This window comes from Raphanus sativus, chromosome 6 (assembly GCF_000801105.2).
Source record: "Raphanus sativus cultivar WK10039 chromosome 6, ASM80110v3, whole genome shotgun sequence".
NCBI classification, from domain to species: Eukaryota; Viridiplantae; Streptophyta; class Magnoliopsida; order Brassicales; family Brassicaceae; genus Raphanus; species Raphanus sativus.
The window spans coordinates 7,252,298-7,266,838 of NC_079516.1; the positions used below are offsets into that span (position 1 = coordinate 7,252,298).

The window sequence follows — 14,541 nt, forward strand, 5'->3', positions numbered from 1 at the left end:
CAGGAAATTGCTGCAAGTGTAACATCTGATCATAGGTATCACTCCTATCTGCTTGGGGTGGTCCCAACTGGCTGTTGCAGATGATTGTGAATGAAGCATACAATTAAGTGATGGGTGTTTCTATTTTATCTACAGCTTTTTCTTCTTTAGTGGGTGTCTACTGATATCTCCACCATCTTGAACTCTGTTTTTCTATTTGGCTCTGTTGCCCTTTGTTTTAGTCTTGAACACATGACCATTATGGTCGACACACTTGTGATTCTGGTTTCATATATGGAACAAATTCATCAGTGTTAAAAAAAAGAAGATCATTTTTTTGGTAAGCACATGAAACTCAATAACTCATGCCTACAGCTTGCATTTGGGGGTTTTGAAGATGGATCAACCATCCATGTGTTTGATACTCCAATAATATATAAATCGTTATAAAATGTATTAACTCTAATCGTTATAATATATTATCATACCTTTTTATAAGGTATTATAAAAGAAGCTGTAAAAGTATGATGTTCTTTAATATGCAAAGAAATGGTGGAAAGTTTGTTAACTTGGTGATTAATAAACTCTTATAAATAGATTTTAAACCTTGTATATTAATTTATTAACACTTATAAATAGCTTATAAGTTCTTGTAAAATAGTTTTATAAGCCCTTTTAAATAGTTTTATAAACTTTGATAAATAGTTATATAAATATTTATATACGTTTTATAAACTTTATAGATGATTGATACAAGGTTTTACAAACTCTTATACAATTTATAAATGGTTCATAAATGGTTTTATAAACTCTTATAAAATGGCTCTTATAAACTCTTTTAAGCTCTTATACAATTGCCTAGGTATCTGACAAACAAAATGGCTTGAAATTAATTAGTAACAGTAAATGTATTTCGACCCTTTGCGCTCAGATCCGAAACTCTCAGCTGCTTCTCTCCAATGCCGCTGCTTCTCTCCAATGCCGCTGCTTCCAGACGTCCTGTGATGGTTCTTGACTCTGAACCCATTATCCACGACATGGCTGTCTTGCGTTACCAAGCTCAGCAGCTTCATTATGACAGCGCCACCATGATCATGAGGCTCAAGGCTACTATTCAATCTTTTGAAGGGCATATGAATTCTGTTACTGAGAAGAGTGCTAAATATGCTCAGATTGCTTATGAGGAAGTGTCCAAGAGTCTTTACTGCCTTGGTGTTCATCTCACTACTGAGTGGTTTCAGAACTCTGAGTTACAAGAGAAGCTTATAAATATATTTATAGACCTTGTAAATTAGTTTATCTATACTATTAAAGCAGAATCCCTTCTAGGATTCTGCCCCTATCTTTTCAATATATTTACAGCCAAATGCCATCCTTTTTTTTTCCTTTTAAAGTAAATGTCGCAGATATTTTTCCAACCTATCAGAACTCTTATGTTTTCGACCAAACCTATTTAGGCCCACTTCGACTAAGCCCAAGCGTATTTAAAACCTAACAGAAAAGAATAGTCAGCCCCTTGAATCCCATCTGCATCATCATATTCGAACACTTCAAAACATTATAATCTCATCATATTTTCTGTCGAGTAATTTTTTGTTTACAACAATCAGGTAATATACCCACTAGGCCCATCTTTATATATAATATACATTTCAGTATCCATAAAAAAACATGTTTTCTTATTTAAGTATAGACTAGATCTTGATCTGCTTTTTGCAAACGCGAAATATTTTACAATGAAAATTTCACGAATAATTTAACAAATATTTTGTTAATTTAAAAGAGTTATATATTTAGAATATTTTTGCATTTGAATCAGTGTTTTTTAATTCGACCCGAACCTGTTATTATACTGGTTAATCCGGTGATCCAATATAAAAATATATATTTTTAAAAAAATCATTAAAACCTTAGACTAATTGATTGAACCGATGGATGACCAATATAAAATCCAATTTTATTTAAATTGTTATGATATCATAATTTGTCACTTTTTTAATCCAAATTTTAAAGTTCATTGTTTTGCAATTTATGAAATTATGATGTTTTTACAAAATTTTGATAGAGAAAATGGTAAATAGTAAATAACTAAGTATAGTGTTGTTTGAAAACATGGATAGTAGTATAAGTAAAGAAATATATTGTTTGGAAACATGAATAGTAAAATAAAGAATGAATCTTAATAATTGAATGTAGGTTTAACTATAAAATAGAAATGTGTATTTGATTTAAAAACTTACAAAATAAAGGTTATGTCCAACACAATGTTTATATTTTAATAAGATAGATGTTACAGTTAAGAATTGAAAAGTATATAATAAATATTACTAATAACAAATAAACTACATTACAATTTATATAAAAATATTTTTTATTTTAATTTAAATTTTTAAGAGTATATATACTTCTTTTAAAATCAACAAAATTATAAATAGATTAGATTATCTTATAAAAAATACATAATCTTATGATAATCAAAATTTGAACATACTTTACTGAAAAAGAAACAAATCGCGCACTTTGAATCATTAATATAGTTGAATTACAAAAACAGTTAATTTTTAAAAAATTATAAATTTATGGCTTTCAAATCATTTTCGACATCTAATAATAACTTAAAAACATAAAAAACAAAAAAACCATAATCATATTAGATAATAAAATACTGAAACACATACTTTTATAATTAGAAAATTTTAAAAATTTAAAAATTATATTTTAGTAGAAATAAATCCCGCGCTTTCAAAGCACGGGTCTAATCTAGTGAATACTTATAAATAAATGTATAAACTCTTATAAATAGCTTATAAGTTCTTGTAAATAGTTTTATAAAACCTTTTAAATAATTTTATAAACCTTTATAAATAGCTATATAAATATTAATATGTGTTTTATAAACTTTATAGATGGTTGATACAAGGTTTTGATAAGCTCTATAAATGGTTCATGAATGGTTTTATAAACCTTTATAAATAGTTATATAAATATTTATACGGTTTTAGAAACCTTTATAATTTTTTTATAAACTCTTCAAAACCTATTAAAATCTTTTATAAATCCTTACAAATCTTATATAAACTTATATAAACCCTTTATAAACTTTATAAACCCTTATAAATTCTGTATAAAATATTTATAAACACCTGTAAGTGATTTTTTAAACCCTTTATATATTCTTATAAACCATTATAAACATTTTAAACATTTTGTGATGACTTGAAAACAAAACTTATGGAAGCTACAAAGCAGTTTCAAGATATTCTTGTTGTGAGATCAGAGGTTAGATTTGTAGTATTTGACTTTCTGACATTAGAGAGTACCTAATTGAGAGTTCACATTTTTGTTATATTAATATTTTTATAAGTTTATAAGTTATTTTTATAAGGTTATATTAATATTTTAAAGACTTCTAAATCATGTATAAGAGTTCATAAATATTTATAAATCATTTATTAGAGTTTAGAATTCAGTTATAATCATTTATAAATCATTTTATAAAGGTTTATAAATTAGTTATAAACATTTAGAAAGTAAGGGTTCTTCTGGCTTTCCTTCGACTCTATATAAATATTAAGACAAGGGTTCTTAAGTAAGTGATGTTACAAAGCATGTACCCAAAGCAATCAAAAGGGGTTTGGTGTTAAACCAATTTACATTATATTATATGCCCTGAAAATGAAACAAACTCTCCTGGTTTAGCTCCAGCAGGTGGTGGCAATGGTTCCACCACTGAGTGGTCGTCATTTGAAGCACAAAGAACCTGTAGCAAAGAAACCATTAACAAAAAAGAAATGCAAGTGTGGAAAGCTTACAACATTTTGATCGTTGATTAACTGGATTGATGCAGATAGAAGAAAGTCTTAGCATCCATATCCTGACATTACATCTCATAGCTTTTCAGGTTTGACATATGTGATGAGCGCAACAAGCAGGTTCTTCGTCATCATAACAAATCAACCAAGGAACAAAAGAAAAGTAAGCTTTTAAGTTTCAAGAACCTGAGAATGGTATCTATTGATAAACCAAAACTATATGCATACAACCAAAGATTCATTTATTTATTAGTAATTTAAGACATCACTATACCATAGTATTCTTACACAGAACCTACCCAAACATACAAGTAAAGCGACATATCCATAAGCACTTCAAATTTACAAAGCTTTATACAAAGAAGAGTATACACAAACATATACATACCAATACATATGACCTTGATTTATAAGGGGTTATAATTTCTAAAAATGCAGTGTCCACCATTGGAAAAAAACTTTCTTTTAACCAGAACTATTCAAATGACAAGCCTATATCAACCTTCTTTGATTTTGGAGAACAAAAGGAATAAAATCCAAAAATTACTAGAAACCCAGATTTATAAGGGGTTATAATTTTTCAAAAACTCAATGTTCATTATAGAAACTCTTTCTCTTAGATCGATCTGTTCAAATACAAGTGTAAACCAACTTTCTTTGATTTTCTTATAACATAAAGACCAAAATAAAAAAAAATTACTTGAAACAAACAATAAAAATACACAATTAGAAATATACAGACTGGGAATCTTGTAGAGGAGCTGACATGTTTGAGGTTTTGAATCTCAATTCTCCCGAACAGACGTGATTGAGTTGCTGGCTACGTGAGAGAGAGACGATTTCATCGCCGGATGATTACGCGAGGAGCTAATTGTGAGAAATAAGACACTCGATCTCGTCGCCGACGGATACTCATGAGAGAGAAGACGATGGTTAGAGAAAATAAGGTAAGGCTAATTTAGTCTTTTACCTATTAATAAATGTGGTATTTTTGAAAATATCATCTGATTAGTGGTATAATTGAATTGTGGTACCAAGAAAAGTGTATATGTAAAATTTCCCCATAATTTAAATAGCATAAACTAAGATATCTTTAATGAATAAAATTTAATTTAATATTTGGGGAATTTTCAAAAATACCACTTTGAAGGTACCATTATTCATCTTTACCACCACTAAATACACATTTTCAAAAATACCTTATTTATTAAAATGTTAAAGATTCTTATATCTTTGTTTTTATATGCTTTTCAAAATTTTAATCCAAAATTCTAAATCCTAAACCCCCAATTCTAAACCCTAAACCCTAAATCTTCAACTCTAAACCCTAAACCCTAAACTATATACCCTAAATTCAATATCCTAAACCCTAAACCCTGAAACCTCAACTATAAACCCTAAATCCTCAACTCTAAACCCTAAACTTTATACCCTAAACCCTAAAACATCAAATCTAAACCCTAAAACATAAAATCTAAACCCTAAATCCTAAACGTTCAAATCTAAACCCTTCATTAAAAGTAGTGGTAAAAGTGGTTAGTGTAAACATGAAAAGTGGTACTATGAAAATGGTATTTTTGGCAATTTCTCTTAATATTTTTATGTTCCCTTTTATATTTTTCAAATAACATGTACGATAAAGAAAATATTTATAAACTTAAACCAAAAATAATTTATATATATAATTTGATTTCATAAAAGGAAATTTTAAAAAATAATCTTGATATTAAAATAAAGAGTTAATATTACTTTTAGAATGTATCAATTATATTTGTATGCAATTTTGTACCTATCATCACTTTATTTTTATAATTTTATTTGTGATAATTAACATATTCCAAATAACCAAGTACTATAAAATTAACATAGTCATGGGCTATTTAAAAATAGCCAATTCATAAATATATATACACATCTAAGATGAAAACCAAACTAATGAAATGAATACAATAAATATGATTTGGTTGAATTAGATTAGAAATAGTTATACTTGAATTTACGGAAATATGTAACACAATATACCCACAAATGAGTAACTAAACCAATCCAAATTATTTTATACAAAGTAAAACATTAAATAAAAATAATGTATTCTCATTTATTCTCAACATTTTAATAAATAAATATGAAATTCTCAAATAATACTACACATATATTAACCAAATATTAAAATTAAGATGTAACTTTGAACTAATCAACACTATTAAATTATACATAATCCTACTAAAATATATACACAAATTTAAGGCAAGAATCAAACTATATGAAAATAAAAAAGTTAATCAAAATTTTAATCGGTATAACAGAATATTTTAGTTAAATCATAAAAAATAAATGTTATCTAATATATCCAAATAATAGCCAAACAGTCGAGATATTATATATCTAAAATTATAATCTAATTAAATTAATACAATGTTATTTAAAAAAACCATGTATATTGATTACAATATAAATAACAGAATAATTAAAAAATTAATAAACTATCGTAATGTAAATAAAATATTATAATGTATTTACTTTATAAATATTTATATCCGTGCATGAGCACGGGAAAATCACCTAGTATATATATATATATATATATATATATATACTGTATGTATGTTAACTATGTATGTTTACATATGTAATATCAGTGAAAACTAAAAATGCATCAATTATATAACTTATACAAAATCATATTTAAATCAATATTTTAGTTTAGTCTATTATTGTAACAAGTCAATATTTATAATTGGCAGATAAGTTAATATAAATGTATATCAATTTTATTGAAATGATATTAATAAGTTAATATAATATCGCTTGTTATACGTTTATAACTGATGTTTAAAAATAAATTATATCATTTAATCATTTATTAATAAGTGATTTAAGTTAAAATCATTTATTTTCTTATATTATTATATGATGAAACATGGTCCTTTTTGTATTGAGTTCTTATTTAATCTTTATTAAAATATTTGTTTATTGTTAATAAAAAGCTTAATACTTGAACACTTGCAAAAAAAAACGAACAAAAAATAAAGAAAATAACTTACTAAAAAAATTGAGACCATTACTTTTAGAGTCAATTAGGTAGAAACCCATAAAGAGAAAGTTGTTTAGGCAACGAGTCACAAAGAAAAATTATTTAGGTGGTTGGTTATATGAACCAAAGCAAATTTACATCTTTTCCCCTTTGCTCTATCGGTGTAGAATAGATAGAATTCACTGCCCATATGATTGCTATGCTAGACATTTTAAGAGAATGTAAGAAAAAATATTTTTTTAGTAAAAGAATTACTAAAAATCAGTATGTGAGGATGTGTTTTATGTCGCTGTTGGGTTTAATCCAAATTAATTAACCATACATTTGTTAAAAAATTATAATGGTTCGTAATTATCATAATAACTACAATAATATATATGAATACTTATTATAATCAAATAGAAACTCTAAACTCAGATAGAAACTTTAAACCAAAACGCAAATAGAAACTCTAAACTGTAAATCAAAATATAAATTCTAAATTTTAAGCCCAAATAAAAATTCCAAGTTTTAAATCTTAAAACCGTAAACTCAAATAGAAATTCTAAATTTTAAATTCAAATATAAACTCTAAACTCTAAACCTTAAACCAAAATAGAAACTTTAAACTTTAAACCCAAATAGAAGTTCTAAACCTTAAATCCAAATAAAATTCTAAACTCTAAATCCAAATAAAAACTTTAAATTTTAAACTCAAATATAAATTCTAACCCTGAATCCAAATAAAAAATTTAAATGCTAAAACCTAAACCCTAAACCCAAATAGAAACTAAAAATTCTAAACCCAAATAAAATTTATGAACTTTAAACCTTAAATCTAAATATAAACTCTAAACTCTAAATCCAAATAGAAACTCTAAACCCTGAATCCAAATAAAAACTCTAAACCATAATCTCTAAACTTTAAACCCAAATATAAACTTTAAACTCTAAACCCAAATAAAAACTCCAAACTCTATACTTTAAACCCAAATAGAAACTATAAATTCTAAACCCAAATATAAACTCTAAATTATAAACACTAAATCTAAATATTAAACCATAAACCGTAAACTCAAATAGAAATTCTAAACTTTAAATTCAAATATAAACTCTAAACTTTAAACCAAAATAGAAACTTTAAACTCTAAACCCGAATAGAAACTCTAAACCTTAAACCCAAATAAAAACTTTAAACCTTAAACTCTAAACTCTAAATCCAAATAAAAATTCTAAACTCTAAACTCTAATTTTTATATGAATAATTATAATGCTTTATATGGATACCTTCACTATTAATACGTAAAAATAACAAATAGAAGGATACGGTACAAGGTAGTTGAAACATGATTTGGGTTCAGTCTCTTGATCACATGTCGATTTGTAAAAATTAGACTCAAGAGAACAAGGAAAAAAAAACAAAACCATATGTCTGAGGGATGATAATGTCATATAGAAAAACCGTACAGTAGATTTAGTGTAGGTTACCAAATATGCAAATAATATTCTAAATATGTTTTTTCCGACAAAAGATATATTAAAAGCCTAAAAGCCATGCAAAAGGGTTCTACACCCGTTACAATTACAGTCCGAAAGCCCAATAAGCATACAGGGCTAAAAACAAAAACACATAAAACAGGTGGACCTAAACCCAACCGCTTTGCTAGCCCAACACCATCACCGAACAGTCGAGTGGTTACTGCCACGTGTTTCAATCCTCTGCTTCTAAATATGTCTATAGCGTGCAAATGCTCTTATTTTTATCTCTTTTCTTTCTCCTTCACTTTTTCTTCTCCTGCAATTTTCTTTTTTATCTCTATTTCTGTACTTATCAGATCTCTTTTCTTTTTTTGTGCAACATATCAGATCTCTTCTTTTTCCAAACATGTGAAAAGTTACTTTTTATGAACATGGTCAATCCTCACATGAAAGGGAAAACAAAAGAAGAAAATAGATTTAGACGAAAAAAAATCTAAAATAAAAACTATGTTTAAACCTGGATTACTCTCTGGATTATCATGTCACTAATCGGGTGGTTAAACTTTATATGTTTCATCGAAGAACAAATTTTAATTATTTTAATATTTTAGAAATTTTCACAGAATACTAAGATAACTAAATAATAACTTAATTATTAGGCATATATTAAATATACTATTATGTATATAATGTCCATTTAATAATTAACATTTACAAAATTGATGCACAAGTTAATTATCCTTTCTAACAATTTTGATAAACATAAAGTCTTGCACAAGTACAAATTAATCAAATAAAAAATGTTTGAGAAAATACATTTCCTCACTTCGGAATGAAAATGGATACCTTTACGATTAGTAGAATATGCATTCTTCTTATTTAAAAATGGGAAAATTGCCAATAGAGAACAAAAAAACAAGGGTGTTGTCCCTTTGGTATAAATCCTTTTTTGTCCAATTTTTCTCCTTTTTACCCTTGTATTTCTGAAAACTAATGAAATAAATACTTTTGTGAATCAAAAAAAAATTAAAAATATAAAGAATTAATAAAACACCTATATACACATGCTGGTATTTTTATTTTTTCAAAAAGTTGATAAATAAAAATTTTGAAAATACGTTCTACTAAATGTAGAATGTGCCTTCTACGGAAAATGGTATAGTAGAAAGCGATTTCTAAAATACATGTTCATCTACTATTTTTAGAACGTACATTCTACTATTTACTAATTTCTAAGAAAGTGGAATGCGCATTCTACTAATCCTAAAGCTATCTACTTTTCGTCCGGAAGCATTTTCTACTTTTATTAAGTATTCTAAATTTCGCGGAATGTGTTTTCTAAAATGTACTCTTCCGTCTACTAAAAGTAGAAAGCGTGTTCTAGATTTTTGTCAATGTTCTAAACTTTAGAAGGCGCCTTCTACGGATAAGATACCTGATTTTGCGAAAATTAATGAAAAATTCAGTTAAGGAAATATTCTAAAATCTCCTAAAAATATTCTAACTTCCTAAAACGTGTTATTTTCGATTTTACTTGTCAAAAAATTTTAAAAAAATGATTATACCTTGTCTTCTTCGTTAATCTATGAGTTTTCCATAGTTTTTCTTTTGATTTTCTTCACAAACTCTTATCTCTATGATACATATTTATACAACATGTGGTGTTTTAATTAGGTGCAATTTTTGTAAAGTTTAATTTTTATTTTATAAAGTTTACAAATTTTACTTTTATTAAAGTTTTATTTAAAAAAAATTTAAAATTTTTATTTTTATTAAAAAGTTCGATAAAATTCAAAAGGTTACAAACATTTTAATTTTTTATAAAAATAAAACTTTGTAAAAAATCTTTATAACTGTTGGTTAAAGCTTTTATTAAAAAAATTAGTAAAGTTTTATTTTTATTTTTATAAAGTTTAAAATTTTATTTAACTAAAGTTTATTAAAAAAATTTTAAACTTTTTATAAAAATAAAACTTGTAAAATGTTTTTAATAAGTTTATTTAATGTTTTATTAAAAAAATGTAAATTATTTTTATTTTTTACAAAGTTATTTTTATTAAAAAAAAGTTAAAAGTTTTATTTTATTTTCCCTTTTTAAAACGTTTTTAATTAAATCTTTTAAAAATTCTTTTAGTTTATTGTGTTTAATAAAAACTTTAAACAAAATTTATAAAATTTGTAAACTTTATAAAAATAAAATAAAACTTTACAAAAAGTTTTTAATAAAAGTTTAAACAAACTTTAGAAAAATACATTTTAATTTTTTTTTTAATTAAAAATTTTGATAAAATTAAAAAGTTTACAAACATTTTAAACTTCTTATAAAAAATAAAACTTTGTAAACTGTTTTTAAAAATTGTAAATTATTTTATTATTATTTTATTAAGTTTTAAAAAGTTATTTTTATTACAAAATTTAATTTTTTTTTTAAATTTTCCCTTTTTAAACGTTTTTAGTTATTATTATTTTAAATTATATTAATGTGTTTAATTAGATTAACCAAGGGTTAGTTTTGGGATTATGAAAAAAAATTATACTAAAAGGACAACTAAATGATGGTTTATACTATAGGGACAACCATGCTGAATTTTTGTTCCGTTTTGGCATTTCCCTTTAAAAATTTAGTAAATAGTTAAATGTACGTTCTAAAAGAAGTAGATGAACATGTTTATTTTAGAAATCGTTTTACTATATCATTTTCGTAGAAGACGCATTCTACTTTTAGTAGAATGTATTTTAAAATTTTTATTTTTGATCAAAAGAAAAATTAACCAAGTTTTTGAACAAAAAAATTATCAGCTTGTGTATAGGTGTTTGTTATATTTTTAATAACTTTTGATTCATAAAGTATTTATTTCATTAGTTTTCAAAAATACAAAGAGTAAAAAAATAAAAAAAAATGGAGAAAATAGTTTATACTAAAGGAACGTTAACCTTGTTTTTTTGTTTTTTTGTCAATTTTCCCATAATTAAAAGGTGAAAGTTCTAAATAAGGCAGTGATATGGTTCTGTAAATATTTTGAAAATAAAATGGTGTCTCAAAAGTTATTAATGGGTATAGATATATTATCAGGTTGACAAAAAAAGAGAGTCAGATTTGATTTAACCACAGTTAACCTAAAATACAGTTTAAAAATCTCTACAGAGAGATTCTGACCGGAACGAGGAACTCCAAACCCAGATTTCGACAGGAAACGAGAACTCCAGATTCGTCGAGAGAGAGAAGAACACGCCTCGAGAGAAAGAGAGAAGCCGAGAGAAAGGAAAGGAGATCGAAGGATTGGAGAGAGAGGAGAGGAGGAAGAAGACCGTTCGGTCTTCACGTCATGACACGTGCTCCAAGGACGGGAGAAGAAAAGTCTTATTTAGTTAACGTCCCTATTTTATTTCTCTAATTTTAATTTAATTTAAAGCACATTAATGTTAAGATACGTGCTTATAGCCACCGATAAAGATGGTCTTAGATCCATCTCTGAGAATGGGCGGTGGATTTACCATCAACATAAACATTCCGGCTGATGAAGGATTTACCATTAGCATTAATCCAAACTCTGCTCCAGGGGGATCCAAGGTAGGGACAGCCTTTGGTCGAAAACCAACATGAAGTTGATATATTATTTCTCATAATCCCAAAACTAACTCTATAATAAATCTAATTAAACACAATTGAAAGATTAATTTGAATTTAAAAAAAAATCTAATGGAAAAAAGGAAAAAAAAAACATTTGAAAGGCAACAAAAAACAAAAAAAGGGATAAAAAAAAACAAAGATTTTTGAAAAAAAATCAAAAAAAAACTATGGAGAAACCATAGATTGATAAAGAAGACAAGGAGAATTGGTTTTTTAAAATCTTTTCATATGTAATAACACGTTTTAGGAAGTTATAATATTTTAAGAGATTTTTTAGAAATATTCTTTAACTGAAATTTTATTAATTTTCAACAAAAATCATGTATTATTATCTATAGAAGGCGTTTTCTAAAAGTTTAAAAGAATGATAAAAATCAAGAAATATTTTCTACTTTGAGTAGACTAAGAGTACATTATAGAAAACACATTCCCCAACATTTAGAATACTTTATAAAAGTAGAAGATGCATTCGGAATGAAAATGGATACCTTTACGATTAGTAGAATACGCATTCTTCTTATTTAAAAATTTAGTAAATAATTAAATGTACGTTCTAAAAGAAGTAGATGAACATGTTTATTTTAGAAATCGTTTTTTACTATATCATTTTTCGTAGAAGACGCATTCTACTTTTAGTAGAATGTATTTTAAAATTTTTATTTTTGATCAAAAGAAAAAAATAACCAAGTTTTTGAACAAAAAAAGTTACCAGCTTGTGTATATGGTGTTTGTTATATTTTAATAACTTTGATTCATAAAGTATTTATTTCATTAGTTTTCAGAAATACAAAGAGTAAAAAATAAAAAAAAAATGGAGAAAATTGTTTTATACTAAAGGAACGTTAACCTAGTTTTTTGTTTTTTTGTCAATTTTCCCATAATTAAAAGGTGAAAGTTCTAAATAAGGCAGTGATATGGTTCTGTAAATATTTTGAAAATAAAATGGTGTCTCAAAAGTTATTAATGGGTATAGATATTTATTATCAGGTTGACAAAAAAAAAAGAGTCAGATTTGATTTAACCACAGTTAACCTAAAATACAGTTTAAAAATCTCTACAGCCGACGATCTTCCTTCATTTTATTTTCATTGGAACTATATATGTCTCTCTCTCTCGATAGCTCCTCCCAGGAAACCTATAATTTCTTAGATCCATCTCAGAGAATGGCTGGTGGATTTACCATCAACATAAACATTCCGGCGGGTGAAGGATTTACCATTAACATTAACCCAACTCTGCTCCAGGGGGAGCCGAGGTAGGGGCTGCCTTTGGCCGAATTCAACCTCCAGCTGGTAAACTAGATCCTCTCTCTATATGTACGAATCCCTCCTCTCAAAAGCCCCGAGAATGCTCTGATCCATCTAACCCTAAGGTTTTCTTTGATATGACGGCTTGCGGTAAACCTATTGGTCGGATCGTGATGGAGCTCTTTGCCGACACGACCCCACGGACGGCAGAGAATTTCCGCGCCCTCTGTACAGGCGAGAAAGGCATGGGGAAGAAGGGTAAGCCCCTCCATTACAAAGGATCAGTCATCTACCATAGGTGCGCCGATTATATGATTGAAGGAGGAGATTTCACTAACGAAGGGAAAGGATGCGGAGGCGAATCAATCTACGACAGTGGGTTTTCGAGGATGAGAACTTCATCAAAAAGCACACATGTCCGGGTATGATCTCCATGAACAACCGTGGTCCTGACACCAACGAATCTAACTTTAATGATCTGCTTGACGGAGTGCCCGGAACTCGACGATGAACACGTCGTGTTCGGCCAAGTTGTTGAAGGATTGGATGTGGTCAGGACCATTTCAAAGATATCTGTTAGGGACAAGCTTTCCTGGCCCGTGGTGATCGCCGACTGCGGTCAGATTCATAGATCTGAGATATTTTCAAGTACAATGGTTGCTTGGTCCTTTTCGCCGACAAGCTTGTGTCCTTTTGATGTTTGGTCGGGTGCGTTTTCTTTTTGCTTCTTTCTTGAATTTAGATTGGCTACCATTGAAAAATGATAACCATCATCAGTTTTAGCTATAGTTGCTATTGCAGAAACATATTAAAAATAAATCTGTGCTTTGGACCTTTTAAATATGTTTTCCATCAAGAGATTCTTATTAGAATTTAACATTAGTAATTGATTTCTAAGTGACTATTGTTCTCATGTTCCGTTTGCCTAATACTAAGACAGTATGATTGGCTGTCATATGGCAGATGATTGATATTCTAAACTGGATTGAAAAAAAAACTGAATAAAACCCAAACCGAAATCAAACTGAAATATTCTAAACTGGAATTGAACCAAACCTTTAAATATCTGAATGCTTCTTATATTTCTTCTATATCCAAAATAATCAAAACAGGTATTTCTGAAAAACAACATAAGGATATGTCGCAAAATTCTCTTTTTAACGGTGATTTTCTTCAGCCAATCAAAGGAGAGCTAATATCTGGAAGGTTGTTTTACCTAAATCTTCATCAAAACATAGTGTTTTTCTAGAGTTTTTTCAACAGCCGCCTCTTTTTTCATCAAGTTTCTGGTTCATACTTAGTCACGCGATCCAGAGGAAAGGGATTTTTTTTGTTTTTGATGGACGATACTCTGGTAGGAGTGATGCAAGAAATGTCTCT

General features: G+C 27.3%; 1 pseudogene; it reads left to right on the forward strand.

Moving 5' to 3' along the window:
* Positions 1–13,023: 13,023 nt before the first annotated feature.
* LOC130496453 (peptidyl-prolyl cis-trans isomerase CYP19-1-like) lies at positions 13,024–13,972 on the forward strand (annotated as a pseudogene).
* The last annotated feature ends 569 nt before the right edge of the window (positions 13,973–14,541 follow it).